Source organism: Sceloporus occidentalis, unplaced genomic scaffold (assembly GCF_023333645.1).
Source record: "Sceloporus occidentalis isolate IW3139 unplaced genomic scaffold, rSceOcc1.0.p SCAF_25, whole genome shotgun sequence".
Lineage (NCBI taxonomy): Eukaryota > Metazoa > Chordata > Lepidosauria > Squamata > Phrynosomatidae > Sceloporus > Sceloporus occidentalis.
The window spans coordinates 1,912,656-1,925,847 of record NW_028317005.1 but is presented as its reverse complement, the minus strand read 5'-3'; positions in this window follow the sequence as shown (position 1 = coordinate 1,925,847).

The window sequence follows — 13,192 nt, the reverse complement described above, 5'->3', positions numbered from 1 at the left end:
GACTACTGAAGTTAGTGGCATCTGGTTGCTATATTTCTTTGGCACCCCTGTAACTAACATGCACACATACTAACATGCCAATGTGATCTAATACCCACTCACTCTAACACCATACTCTTACACATACACACACGCTTTCTCCCACTCTTCCTCTCTCAGGTTCCACTAACCATATGCTCACCCCTGAAACTCCATCACCAAACACTGACATCCACCCACACAAGCAAACACCAAGTACTATCTCTATGACTTAACAACTGTGTGATCTCTGCTTTACTGAACTTTCTGTTTTGTTTTCTAAATTGGCAAATTTTGTTAAAATTTGTACAAATCTGAAAGCACATGTCTGCTACTTGCAAAATAGCAGCTGGGTATTACAGGTGTGTTGTACACTATACTGAATAGAGCTTCTGAGCAGAGCAAACTGGCAAAATACTACTATCAATACATCATCGTTCAAAGTCCTAAAATGTGGAAAATCAATAATAGTTTTAATGTTTACATGTTCTCATGTTCCAATTTTTTTTTTCTCCATTTAAAAATATGCTATTGATGTGAACCCAATAAACTCTGAATTATCCTTCCAAACACAAAGCCGCAATTTAATCACTCCAAAAAAAAAAGTGTACTGCTGAAAAACATGTTTGTAGTTGTTGACATTTACTACATTTATGTTGTGATCACCAGTTGTGGTAACATTTGGCACTTCAAGTGCAGTTATTATATTTGCCATGATGTTCAGCCAACTAAATGGATGGCGGAGAATCATGAGATGTGCATATAGTTCCCAAATTATGCTTTAAAATACCATGAATAATTCATTTGCATATATCATGGAACAATTTTTTTTTCTAGTGTTGATTTATATTTTCTTAGTATATGTTTATTCATTTTGTATTTTAAAAAATTAAAGGAGCACATTTGTGAGACACATGAAACACTTTTACCACTTTCAAATGGGGTAGAGTTGGTTTAATCCAAAAATGTGGAATGGGTTGCCCAGCTGCCGCTAAGATCACAAAGGTCAATGTTTTAGTAAGGTAATACATTATTGTTAATTTGTTAATTTGTATTTATTTATAGTATGGGAATCAGAGTGATCTCTCTCCAAAAAGCACATATGTTAACACACGACCATCCCCGAGAGAGGGTATTATATTTGGGGCAGTGGCTTTATGCAAAGGTGATTCTTGTGTGGGAACAAATAAGCTCCATGAGCAATTGTGTATACCATTTCCTTACTCATCCTATATAGTGTTAGCATCTGATTTTTAATATTGTTTTACCTGGACTTGTCCACTAGGTGGTAGCAGAACACACTGAACCTTAAAATACCTAATTTAACCAATGAAACCATCAAACCCTTCAGTGTCCAGCCGAACAATGGGCCAGTTATAACGAGATCTTCGATCTCCTCAACCAACCTATTTAAGCTACGGAGGCTGTCTAGGCTCAGCACAGCCTACCCTACACTTCAGTAAAATATACTCTACACCTTTACAATACGGCCTGTCGGGATATGACGTGATGTACCAGTGCTCCATTTCATAAAAGGCACACACAATCTTTTAGTGGGAGATCCTACCCCAGAGCCAAAGGGCCTAGGGCAGCCCCAAAGACAACTTTACCATTGCCTTCACTTCCCTTCACATCCAGACAACACTGGCATGTGGCAGGACCTTTGATTCCTCCCCAGGTGCCAACAACCCTAGTTATGCCTTTTTCTTAGAAAAATGTATCTAGTAATGATGCCTTGAAAAGACAGAGTCACTCCAGCATAAAATTAAGACTTATTTCTAATCATGAATAGGTGGCATGCATATCCTATTTTGGGGTATACCATATTTAGTGAAACAAAAAACATTGACGTTCAAGTAAATTTGGCAAGCAGCCATGTTTTCTGTCCTAATTAAAGCCAGTCCCATTTTATTGGATTATTCTACTCATAGTTGGTTTCAGAAAACCAGCCAATTATCAGCTCAGGTCTATTCAAGAGTTGCAAATTGTTTGAAACTCCCTTCTAGACAAGTGTGCCTCAAGCTCAATTAAGCAACCGTTGAGTTCAGGCGCTCCCAAACAATAAATAGAAGTCTGAACTCAGAGCTAGAAACCCTGGGCAAAGTGATAAATGTCACCACACTGTCACTGAAGCATATATGAAATAAGGGCATCTCCAAGTAACACTCACACTCTAGTATAAACTGAACACAATGCCCTTAATAGATCTTATGTTATGTGACCTTAACTCTGTACAAGACTCTACTTTTGTCTTATCTCACATTACATTTTATTTCACATTTACCATCAATCATGTCTATATGTACCCATAAATTTCTATACATCATAAAGCACCGACACAGTTTAACTTGTCATGGGGAAAATTAACATGCCTGTAGTTTTAATAAAATAATGGTGTTATTTCTAAAAATAAATATGTGTACAGAAATGAACCATGATAAGTCACGGAAGATAGATAAAGGAGATAAATCTGTACTATCAGTAGATATGCATAATGATTTGAAAGAGTAGAATACAAATAACTGATTACTGAGCTGAAATAGGAATCCACAAATTGGTTCAATAATTATTGTGTATTAACTCTAAAAAAAAGTTTTTTAATGAAGTATTAGGTATGTAAGTAACACATAATTAATTCTTTTTTAATTCTTCATTTTACTTTTACATAAATTTAAACCTATCCATGACCTGCTGGTGCTCTCCAGCATTATTTTTGTCAATATGTGGCTCAATCCAAGGGGTGTTTGACGTCACGGGAAGATGTCACCATCTGGTTTGATCAGTGGTCTGGCTGGGAGAGACACTTCTGGAGTGCTGTTAAGTCTGTTAAGTCACATGGAGGGAACTAAAAAATATTTAAATGCACTAAAATACATTTATGTAGATAGCATATAATAAATCGTGTGTACAGTGGATGTGTATGAAAGAGATACTGTAGCCTTTTAACACAAAACTCAGTAGACAGGGGTTTTATTAAGGACATTATGGTCTTTTCCTGCATACCAAGCCCACTCAATCAGCATCAGGAGCAATAGTACTGGTACTGTAGTGCTGATTTACATGCTAAAGTACTCTAAATATATTCCATATATTGACATGTATGCCACTAAGGCTAGGTTTCCACTTGTTTTTTTTTTGCTAAAAACGCCCATAAAAACGCCAATTCAGCCACACGGCGTTTTTTTTGTGAAAAAACGCTGCAGCCAGATGTTAGCTGTTCTTCAATAGGAAATCGCACAATGCCATATCCACTTGGCGTTTTTCTGTTTGGCGTTTTTTCAGTCCTCTTTGGCGTTTTTCTGCTTTTTTGGGCTCTGTGGCAGTTTTTCAGAATCGCAGCATGTTGACACTCTGGCGTTTTTTGCAAGGAAATCTTGACGTTTTTCTCCAATAGAAGTCTATGGGAGAGAAAAAACGCCATGAAAAAGCCATGTGGGTTTTTTGCCTTGGCGTTTTTTATGGCGTTTTTTTCCACAGTTACAATGCAGATGGACCCAGTATCTGTGTGTCCTACGAGAAATAGGCGGGAAACAAACAGTTTCACACAAAACAAAGTTCATATTGAATTTTACACCATTTGGAACAAACATGCCATTACAAACAAACCAACTGGATCCTGCCTGCCAAAAGCAACAGCAAACAATTTGCACCATCATTTGGGGCCAATCTTCCTAGAGGAGCAGACATTCGGAATAAAGCATGCCTTACAAACCACAGAAAAGTGACAAAAGGGTCCGCCGGGGCGTTTAAGTAGAACTCTACCAAGAAAATGACATCAGGAGAGGGCAGATACTCGCCATTTATCCGAATCCCTTTTAGCTGGGTGAAAATTCCAACGTGTAAAGGCTGGAAAAACTGCCTAAGGTCAAAAAAGCAATTTCCACAGAAAGGCAAAAACGCCAGAAAAAACTTCAGAAAAAACGCCAAAACACAGGAGAATGCAGTGGCAGTTTTCATCAAGAAAAAAACGCAGGACAAAAACCCAAGTGGAAACCTAGCCTTAAGCCTTTTAAGTGCAGAGTGATTGAACTTTAAAGGGACCAGCTGCAGTTAATACTCAGTGAATAGGAAAATCACTTATTTCACAGATATTGGAATAGAAGTTTATGAAGCCTGTAATGATCATATGATAAGAGATATGTATCAAAAAGATACATTTAGTGTAAATATGATAATTTTGGGATTTTTCTGTTTACTTATGAAGGAAATGGGTTGTCTTGTCGCATTACAGGATTTTACTGGAACCAGTTTCCAAGTACAGAAACATTTGTAGAGGATTAAAATTGATTTACTTGCCCAACTGTGAGACTGTCTTATTTATCATTCATGGCCATGAACTCAGTGGCGGATCTACCGGGGTCGCAGGGGTCGCGACTGCGACCGGGCCCCGGCGGCAGGGGGGCCCAAGCCAAGGGGCCGCCCGAAATCTTTTTTACGTTTATTTATTTATTTATTTTTTTAAATAAGGCAGGGGCGTCCAACATGCGGCCCGCGAGACCTCGAGGTGCGGCCCGCGTAAGATCGGCAGCCAGGGCAACCGATCTTACACGAGCCGCACCTCAAGCCCTGCTACTTACTTGTGGGAGGGTCTTCTGGACAGCACAGAGGAAGCGGAGTTCACGTGACTTCCTACTTCCTCTGTGCTTTAGCAGAGAAGGCAGAGGGAGGCCGCGCCCCCTGCTGAAGTCTGTGAGCGGCATCGAGGGAGATGCAGTGCAGGTAAGGGGGTGGGAAGGGTGTTTGAATGAGTGTGTGTGATTGAGGGAATGAATCTGTGAATTAATGATTATATGAATAAATGAGTGTGTGTGTGTGTGATAGCATGGATGTGTAAGTGCTGGAACCTAGGCATGATGGGACTGTGATTGCTGTTAGCAATCACACTCCTATCATGCCAAGTCAGCCAGTACATGCTGAAACCTGGCCAGCTGCCCCCCTTGTGTAGTGATAATGCCAGCAGTATGGGGTCTGCACTTACAGCCACCCTGTACCAGCATGTACTGGCTGACTTGGCATGATAGGAGTGTGATTGCTAACAGCAATCACAGTCCCATAATGCCTAGGTTCCAGCATTTACTGGATGGATGTGTAAGTGCTGGAACCTAGGCATGATGGGACTGTGATTGCTGTTAGCAATCACACTCCTATCATGCCAAGTCAGCCAGTACATGCTGAAACCTGGCTAGCTGCCCCCCTTGTGTATTGATGCTGCCAGCAGTATGGGGTCTGCACATCACTTACAGCCATCCTGTACCAGCGTGTATTGACTGACTTGGCATGATAGGAGTGTGATTGCTAACAGCAATCAGAGTTCCATCATGCCTAGGTTCCAGCATTTACTGGATGGATGTGTAAGTGCTGGAACCTAGGCATGATGGGACTGTGACTACTGTTAGCAATCACACTCCTATCATGCCAAGTCAGCCAGTACATGCTGAAACCTGGCTAGCTGCCCCCCTTGTGTATTGATGCTGCCAGCAGTATGGGGTCTGCACATCACTTACAGCCATCCTGTACCAGCGTGTATTGACTGACTTGGCATGATAGGAGTGTGATTGCTAACAGCAATCAGAGTTCCATCATGCCTAGGTTCCAGCATTTACTGGATGGATGTGGGGGGGCCCTTAACAGATTCTCGCACCCGGGCCCTGAGGCATCTAGTTACGCCCCTGCATGAACTAGTATGTCTTAATATTTTATATCTGTTTCAGTTTCTAGTGATCTCTGTAATTGCTGTAATTAGATGGTAAAAAAACGATTCAAACATAACATTTATTTTATGATGAGGACAGAGTGACTCCTTCAATTACAAAGTAAGCAACTCAGCTGGAAATCAAACAGGGGTCTCAATGATCTCCTAATAACTACACGTGGGCCAAAAACGATTCAGACACATTTTTGTTTTTGGCCCATTCATTTTCAGGCAATGTGGTTTGAATTGGTATTTTTAATTCCTACCCACTTGGTACCCACATTTACTCTCATTCACTCTCCCATACTCACACCTAAAAATAGTAGAAGCCACCCCACCTCTGCAGTTCCTCAACCCACTCCGCTTTCCAAGCTGTGACTTGGAGTCTAGGGAGCAAGCTTTTTTTATTAAATCAGCATCTCTAATATCTGCCAAAAGGTAAATGTTTATAGAAACAAACAATTTTTACATACCGCTGCTAAAAGAGTAACCTTGTATGTTTAAATATCCTCAGCTCTTTGCTAAGTACCTTGTGCGTCATAGTTACAAACATTTTTTGACACAAATCAATCATACAGGCTCCTCTTTAAAATTAGACTTGGGCACCAGGGGGCTCTTCGTGTTCGTCTTCGTGCTCGTCTTCGGGGAAAAAAAAATCTTCGTATTCCGCGAATATTCGCCCGTTCCTGTCTTCTCTTCGGGCGAATATTCGCGGACATTCTTCGTGCTCGTTTAATCTTCGTTTTCCTCCTGGTTGCCTAGCAGGGGTTAATACGGGGTTAATAACACATCACAGCAGCAGCAGCTGCCGTGAAGGTACGTGTGTGCAGCTCTATTGGTCGTTTCGGCAGGGGGCTGGTCTGGCATCAACGAGTGAATTGCAGAACTGCAGAATGCACTTCATTCGTTGATGGCAGGCGAGCCCCCTGCCGAAACGACCAATAGAGTTGCACACACATACCGAGGTGTACTGTCCATAGATGTTTAATAAAAGAATAGGGAATATTTTACATTTTTAAATTGATTTTGGACCACTTTACATGCCTAACATTTGCTACCTATTTACAATGGCATACTTTGCAACAACCCAACTTACTTATTGGACAGGACTGGAAAATAGCAGGACTGTCCACCAAAATCTTGGGTGTGTTGGCAGGTATGCTGATGGAAAAATGTTGGACAAGAACTAAAAAATAGCTTAGGGTTAATGTACGGTTATGTTTAAGATTAGTAGCAGTGCACTGGTTTGGTTAAAGATGGATTATGTCTAAATAATAATAATTAAATTTTAATGTTTTTTTTTAAAAAAAAATAGGGGTTTATTTAAATGTATTTTAAAGTTAGATTTATTATTTAGTACTTGATTATATTTATTAAATGTTTATAGTAGCGTTACCTACCGAGCTATAACTACCTATGTGTATTTGCATTTTGCATACCTAGTTTAGCTAAATTAGATGGGACAGGACTGGAAAAAAGCAGGACTGTCCCTGAAAAAGTTGGGTCTGTTGGCAGGTATGTGGATGGAAAAATGTTATAGGGTGAAGTGTGAGTTATAGTGTTAATGTAATGCTATTAGTGAGTGAAGGCCAGGGCAAATAACAAGGAAAAGGTCCTTGTGTTTTGTGCATTGTAAGTGTGTGTGTATGTGTGTTATGTGTGATGTCACTGTGTGTTATATGTGTTATATGTGTTATTGTGTGTGTTATGTTTGGTTGGTTGTGTATCAGAAGGAAAATAATGAAATGGAAAAGGAAATGGGAAAGGCAAATGAGTGGGCAATTGGCGACCCGCTCACCTGTTTCACCCCAGGGCAAAGCACCCAAACACTGTCAGTCTTAGACGTTTGGCAGCAGACTTCCAGAGCTCAGACACAAGGCCCTAGCGTAAGCTGGCCACTCCGGCGGAGGTAGCAGGCGTTGCCACACCGCAAACAGAGGCAGCCAGGGGGGAGAAACTGCCCTTACCATTAGGGACATTTTGGGCATGACTCTAGCCAGGAAGCGAACTGGCAGAGAAGAGATGCTGGCACCACCACCAGCAGCAGCATTGAAAAGGCGAATGAGTGGGCAATTGGCGACCCACTCACCTGTTTCACCCCAGGGCAAAGCACCCAAACACTGTCAGTCTTAGACGTTTGGCAGCAGACTTCCAGAGCTCAGACACAAGGCCCTAGCGTAAGCTGGCCACTCCGGCGGAGGTAGCAGGCGTTGCCACACCGCAGACAGAGGCAGCCAGGGGGGAGAAACTGCCCTTACAATTAGGGACATTTTGGGCATGACTCTAGCCAGGAAGCGAACTGGCAGAGAAGAGATGCTGGCACCACCACCACCACCACCACCACCAGCAGCATTGAAAAATTGGAAAGGCGAATGAGAGGGCAATTGGCGACCCGCTCACCTGTTTCACCCCAGGGCAAAGCACCCAAACACTGTCAGTCTTAGACGTTTGGCAGCAGACTTCCAGAGCTCAGACACAAGGCCCTAGCGTAAGCTGGCCACTCCGGCGGAGGTAGCAGGCGTTGCCACACCGCAGACAGAGGCAGCCAGGGGGGAGAAACTGCCCTTACAATTAGGGACATTTGAGGCATGACACTAGCCAGGAAGCGAACTGGCAGAGAAGAGATGCTGGCACCACCACCAGCAGCAGCATTGAAAAGGCGAATGAGTGGGCAATTGGCGACCCACTCACCTGTTTCACCCCAGGGCAAAGCACCCAAACACTGTCAGTCTTAGACGTTTGGCAGCAGACTTCCAGAGCTCAGACACAAGGCCCTAGCGTAAGCTGGCCACTCCGGCGGAGGTAGCAGGCGTTGCCACACCGCAGACAGAGGCAGCCAGGGGGGAGAAACTGCCCTTACAATTAGGGACATTTTGGGCATGACTCTAGCCAGGAAGCGAACTGGCAGAGAAGAGATGCTGGCACCACCACCACCACCACCACCACCAGCAGCATTGAAAAATTGGAAAGGCGAATGAGAGGGCAATTGGCGACCCGCTCACCTGTTTCACCCCAGGGCAAAGCACCCAAACACTGTCAGTCTTAGACGTTTGGCAGCAGACTTCCAGAGCTCAGACACAAGGCCCTAGCGTAAGCTGGCCACTCCGGCGGAGGTAGCAGGCGTTGCCACACCGCAGACAGAGGCAGCCAGGGGGGAGAAACTGCCCTTACAATTAGGGACATTTGAGGCATGACACTAGCCAGGAAGCGAACTGGCAGAGAAGAGATGCTGGCACCACCACCAGCAGCAGCATTGAAAAGGCGAATGAGTGGGCAATTGGCGACCCACTCACCTGTTTCACCCCAGGGCAAAGCACCCAAACACTGTCAGTCTTAGACGTTTGGCAGCAGACTTCCAGAGCTCAGACACAAGGCCCTAGCGTAAGCTGGCCACTCCGGCGGAGGTAGCAGGCGTTGCCACACCGCAGACAGAGGCAGCCAGGGGGGAGAAACTGCCCTTACAATTAGGGACATTTTGGGCATGACTCTAGCCAGGAAGCGAACTGGCAGAGAAGAGATGCTGGCACCACCACCACCACCACCACCACCAGCAGCATTGAAAAATTGGAAAGGCGAATGAGAGGGCAATTGGCGACCCGCTCACCTGTTTCACCCCAGGGCAAAGCACCCAAACACTGTCAGTCTTAGACGTTTGGCAGCAGACTTCCAGAGCTCAGACACAAGGCCCTAGCGTAAGCTGGCCACTCCGGCGGAGGTAGCAGGCGTTGCCACACCGCAGACAGAGGCAGCCAGGGGGGAGAAACTGCCCTTACAATTAGGGACATTTGAGGCATGACACTAGCCAGGAAGCGAACTGGCAGAGAAGAGATGCTGGCACCACCACCAGCAGCAGCATTGAAAAGGCGAATGAGTGGGCAATTGGCGACCCACTCACCTGTTTCACCCCAGGGCAAAGCACCCAAACACTGTCAGTCTTAGACGTTTGGCAGCAGACTTCCAGAGCTCAGACACAAGGCCCTAGCGTAAGCTGGCCACTCCGGCGGAGGTAGCAGGCGTTGCCACACCGCAAACAGAGGCAGCCAGGGGGGAGAAACTGCCCTTACCATTAGGGACATTTTGGGCATGACTCTAGCCAGGAAGCGAACTGGCAGAGAAGAGATGCTGGCACCACCACCAGCAGCAGCATTGAAAAGGCGAATGAGTGGGCAATTGGCGACCCACTCACCTGTTTCACCCCAGGGCAAAGCATCCAAGCACTGTCAGTCCTTGGCGTTTGGGAGCAGACCTACAGAACTCAGACACAAGGCCCTAGCATAAGCTAGCTACACCGGCGGAGGTAGCAGGCGTTGCCACACCGCAGCAAGTGCAACCAGGGGGGAGAAACTACCCTTTCCATTAGGGACATCTGAGGCATGATTTCAGCCAGGAAGCGAACTGGCAAAAGATACTGGCACCACCACCAGCAGCAGCGTTGGAAACGGAAAAAGGTGAATGAGTGGGCAATTGACGACCCACTCACCTGTTTCACCCCAGGGCAAAGCATCCAAAGACTGTCAGTCCTAGGCGTTTGGGAGCGGACTTACAGAGCTCAGACACTAGGCCCTAGCGTAAATTGGCTACACCAGCGGAGGTAGCAGGCATTGCCACACCGCAGCAAGTGCAACCAGGGGGAGAAACTACCTTAAACATTAGAGAGAAAAAATTTAACTTTCCAAGCTAAGAGCTGGGTAACCCAATTTGGGCAGATTGAATTTAAGAAAGGCAATCTGCTCCATCAGATGAGGTGCCATGCGTGAGCGCTGTGGACTCAGTATGTTTCCAGTCATAGAAAACACGCGCTCACTTTGAACAGTGGTTGGCGGACATGATAGAAGCTGCTGCGCAACCCATGAGAGTGCAGGCCACACACTCTTCTTTTCATCCCAGTAGCTAAGAGGATCAACATTAGGAGCAGAAGGAACTTCACAGAGGTAAAGTTTGACCATTTCAGCAGCACTACTCTCCTTTCTGCTGCTAGCTCTGTCAGATGGTCCAACTATACTGCCAAGTGCCTCTTCCCAAAACGCAGCTGCTCCACTCAGCTGTGTTGTGCTGCTTGTGGCACTGCTGCTGATGCTGCTGCTAGGGGTAGCAGACCACATCATCTCTTCCTCCTCCTGCACCTCACCCTCCTCGGACAGCATTCCCATTTTACGCTGCCAGTCACGCACCTTGTTGACCAATTGCTCCCGGTAGCTACTGAGAACATTGAATTTCAAAGCTAGCTTTCCCTTAATTCTTGGATCACAAAGGCACGCTAGCATCATTTCGGGACTCTCTTCCATTCGCTTGCGAAGGTGTACTTTTAGCAGATCCTTCAGCTTCCTGACTATGGCTGCTACGTCAGGATGTAGAGTGCCACCTTGAACAGCCTCACGGTTTCCAAGGAACACATCCATCTTGCTGCCTAGATGGGAGAACACTGGGATTACCTGGGCCAGACTGGCAGTGTTTGAGCTTAAATTTTCTGTGGCATCCCTGAATGGTTTAAGGACTGCCACTAGCTGGGCGATCACTGTCCAATCCTCCCTATTCAATGGAGAGGTAATCCCAATATTGTGCTCTGAGGCAAGATTATGGATTGCCCTCTGCTGCTCCAAAATCCTCTCTAGCATGTCTAACGTGGAGTTCCACCGTGTACTGACATCCTGACGTAGGCAGTGTACGGGAAGACCTGACCTCTCTTGCTCTTCCCTCAAAAGTTGGCTAGCCTTAACACTATGGTGAAAGTGCCCAGCGATCTTTCTGCAGCGGGACAGAACTACTGCTGCCACATTAGTTCCTTCTGACATTGCTGCCTTCACTACAAGATGGATGATGTGGGCTGCACAGCGCACACCAACAATATGACCATCTCGCAGCGCTTTCACCATATTGGCACCTCCGTCAGTTACCACAAAACCAACTTCAACATTGGTGCCCGCCTCTGCTCCCACCCAAAGGCTAAACATTTTCCTAATCGCATGCAGAATATTTTGGGAAGTGTGCTTTTCATCCATCACTTCTGCATGGAGAAGGAATGATCGGTAGCCTGCTGCAGCAACTTCCTTAGACACACCGGGCTGCCACCAGTGTGCTGTCAAAGAAAGAAAGGCATGCTGGGCGCTAGGTGCACTCCACAAATCTGTAGTGAAATGAACACACTGACCAGCAGCCTTGGAAAGCTCCTCTTTCACTGCTGCAACACAGGACCGATACAGCGAGGGGACAATGTTCCTGCTGAAAGTGGAACGTGACGGAACTGTGTATTGTGGAGCCACAGCCGCCATCAATTGTTTGAAAGGCTCCCCTTCAATCATGGAGAAGGATGCCCCTCCAACAGCAATGAACTGACCAATAAGTCGCGTTACTTTATTGGCCTGCTGTTTGGGCATCGTTCTCTTGGAGTGGAATGCCCCAAATTCTTCCAGGGTGGGCTGGGCATGCAGTGCTCCAACCTGCCTTGGTCTCTGGCTGCCAGCACTAGTTGCTGCTGCTGCTGCTGCTGCTATTGGCTCAGAAGAAGAAGCTGTTGGGGTTTTTCCACGGCCACCAGCTATGCTGCCTGCACTAAGTTTTACCTCTGCATCTTTCCCCAATAGCACAGCGTTGTGTTGAGTGCTGAGGTGATGCTTCATGCTAGCACTGGTAAAATGGCCAGACACTTTCCCTCTGCTTATTAGCTTCCCACAATGTTTGCACTTTCCATAGCGCCCTTCTTCAACATTTTCAAAGTGCTCCCAAATTGGGGCGCGCATAGCCTTGGAGTGTGCCTTGGGTGCTGCTCTTACTGCTCGGGGTGGATGAACAGAGGCAGAACTAGTGGTGGTGGGACTGGTGGTAACAGTACTGGCCATAGTGGGACTGCTAATTGCTTTAGATTTGCTAGGTTTTGCTGCTGCTGCTGGTGGTGGTGATGGTGATGATCGTAGCGGAGAAGGTGGAGGCTCAGGGGAAAATTGTGCACTAGTCATTTGGACACTGCTCCCTGAGGAATCTGATTCCTGACCACTCATCTCCTCTACTTCCTCTGGCTCATAGTCTAGCTCTTCATTAGCCAGATCGAATGGAATTCCTGCTAGGCTGGAGCTAAGACTGATATCGTCGTGAGACTCGTGACTAGTAGTAGTGCGAGCAGGAAGAATAGACTCTGCACTTGGCCTCTCAGTCTCAGGCTCCTCTGCTACCTCGCTAGGTGGAGTTCCACTATGTGTAGCCCTCTCTCTAACTGTCTTTACAAAAATTTTGTAAGGACTTGGTGGCTTGCTAGAGGTACTAGGAGGACATGGCGTGGCGGTACCAGTGGGAACAGTAGGCGCAGCACTAGTGGTGGTAGAGGCGGGGGTGGTGGTGGTGGTGGTTTTCCCTACAAAGGAATGAGATCGCTTTGGTTTGGGACCCCTCTGAGTCTTGCTGCTAATTTGGCTCTGCTTGGTACCTTGCATGCTGCTGGTGGATGGGGAAGATGCTGCTTGGGGCAAAAGGCACTTCTTTTTAGTCACT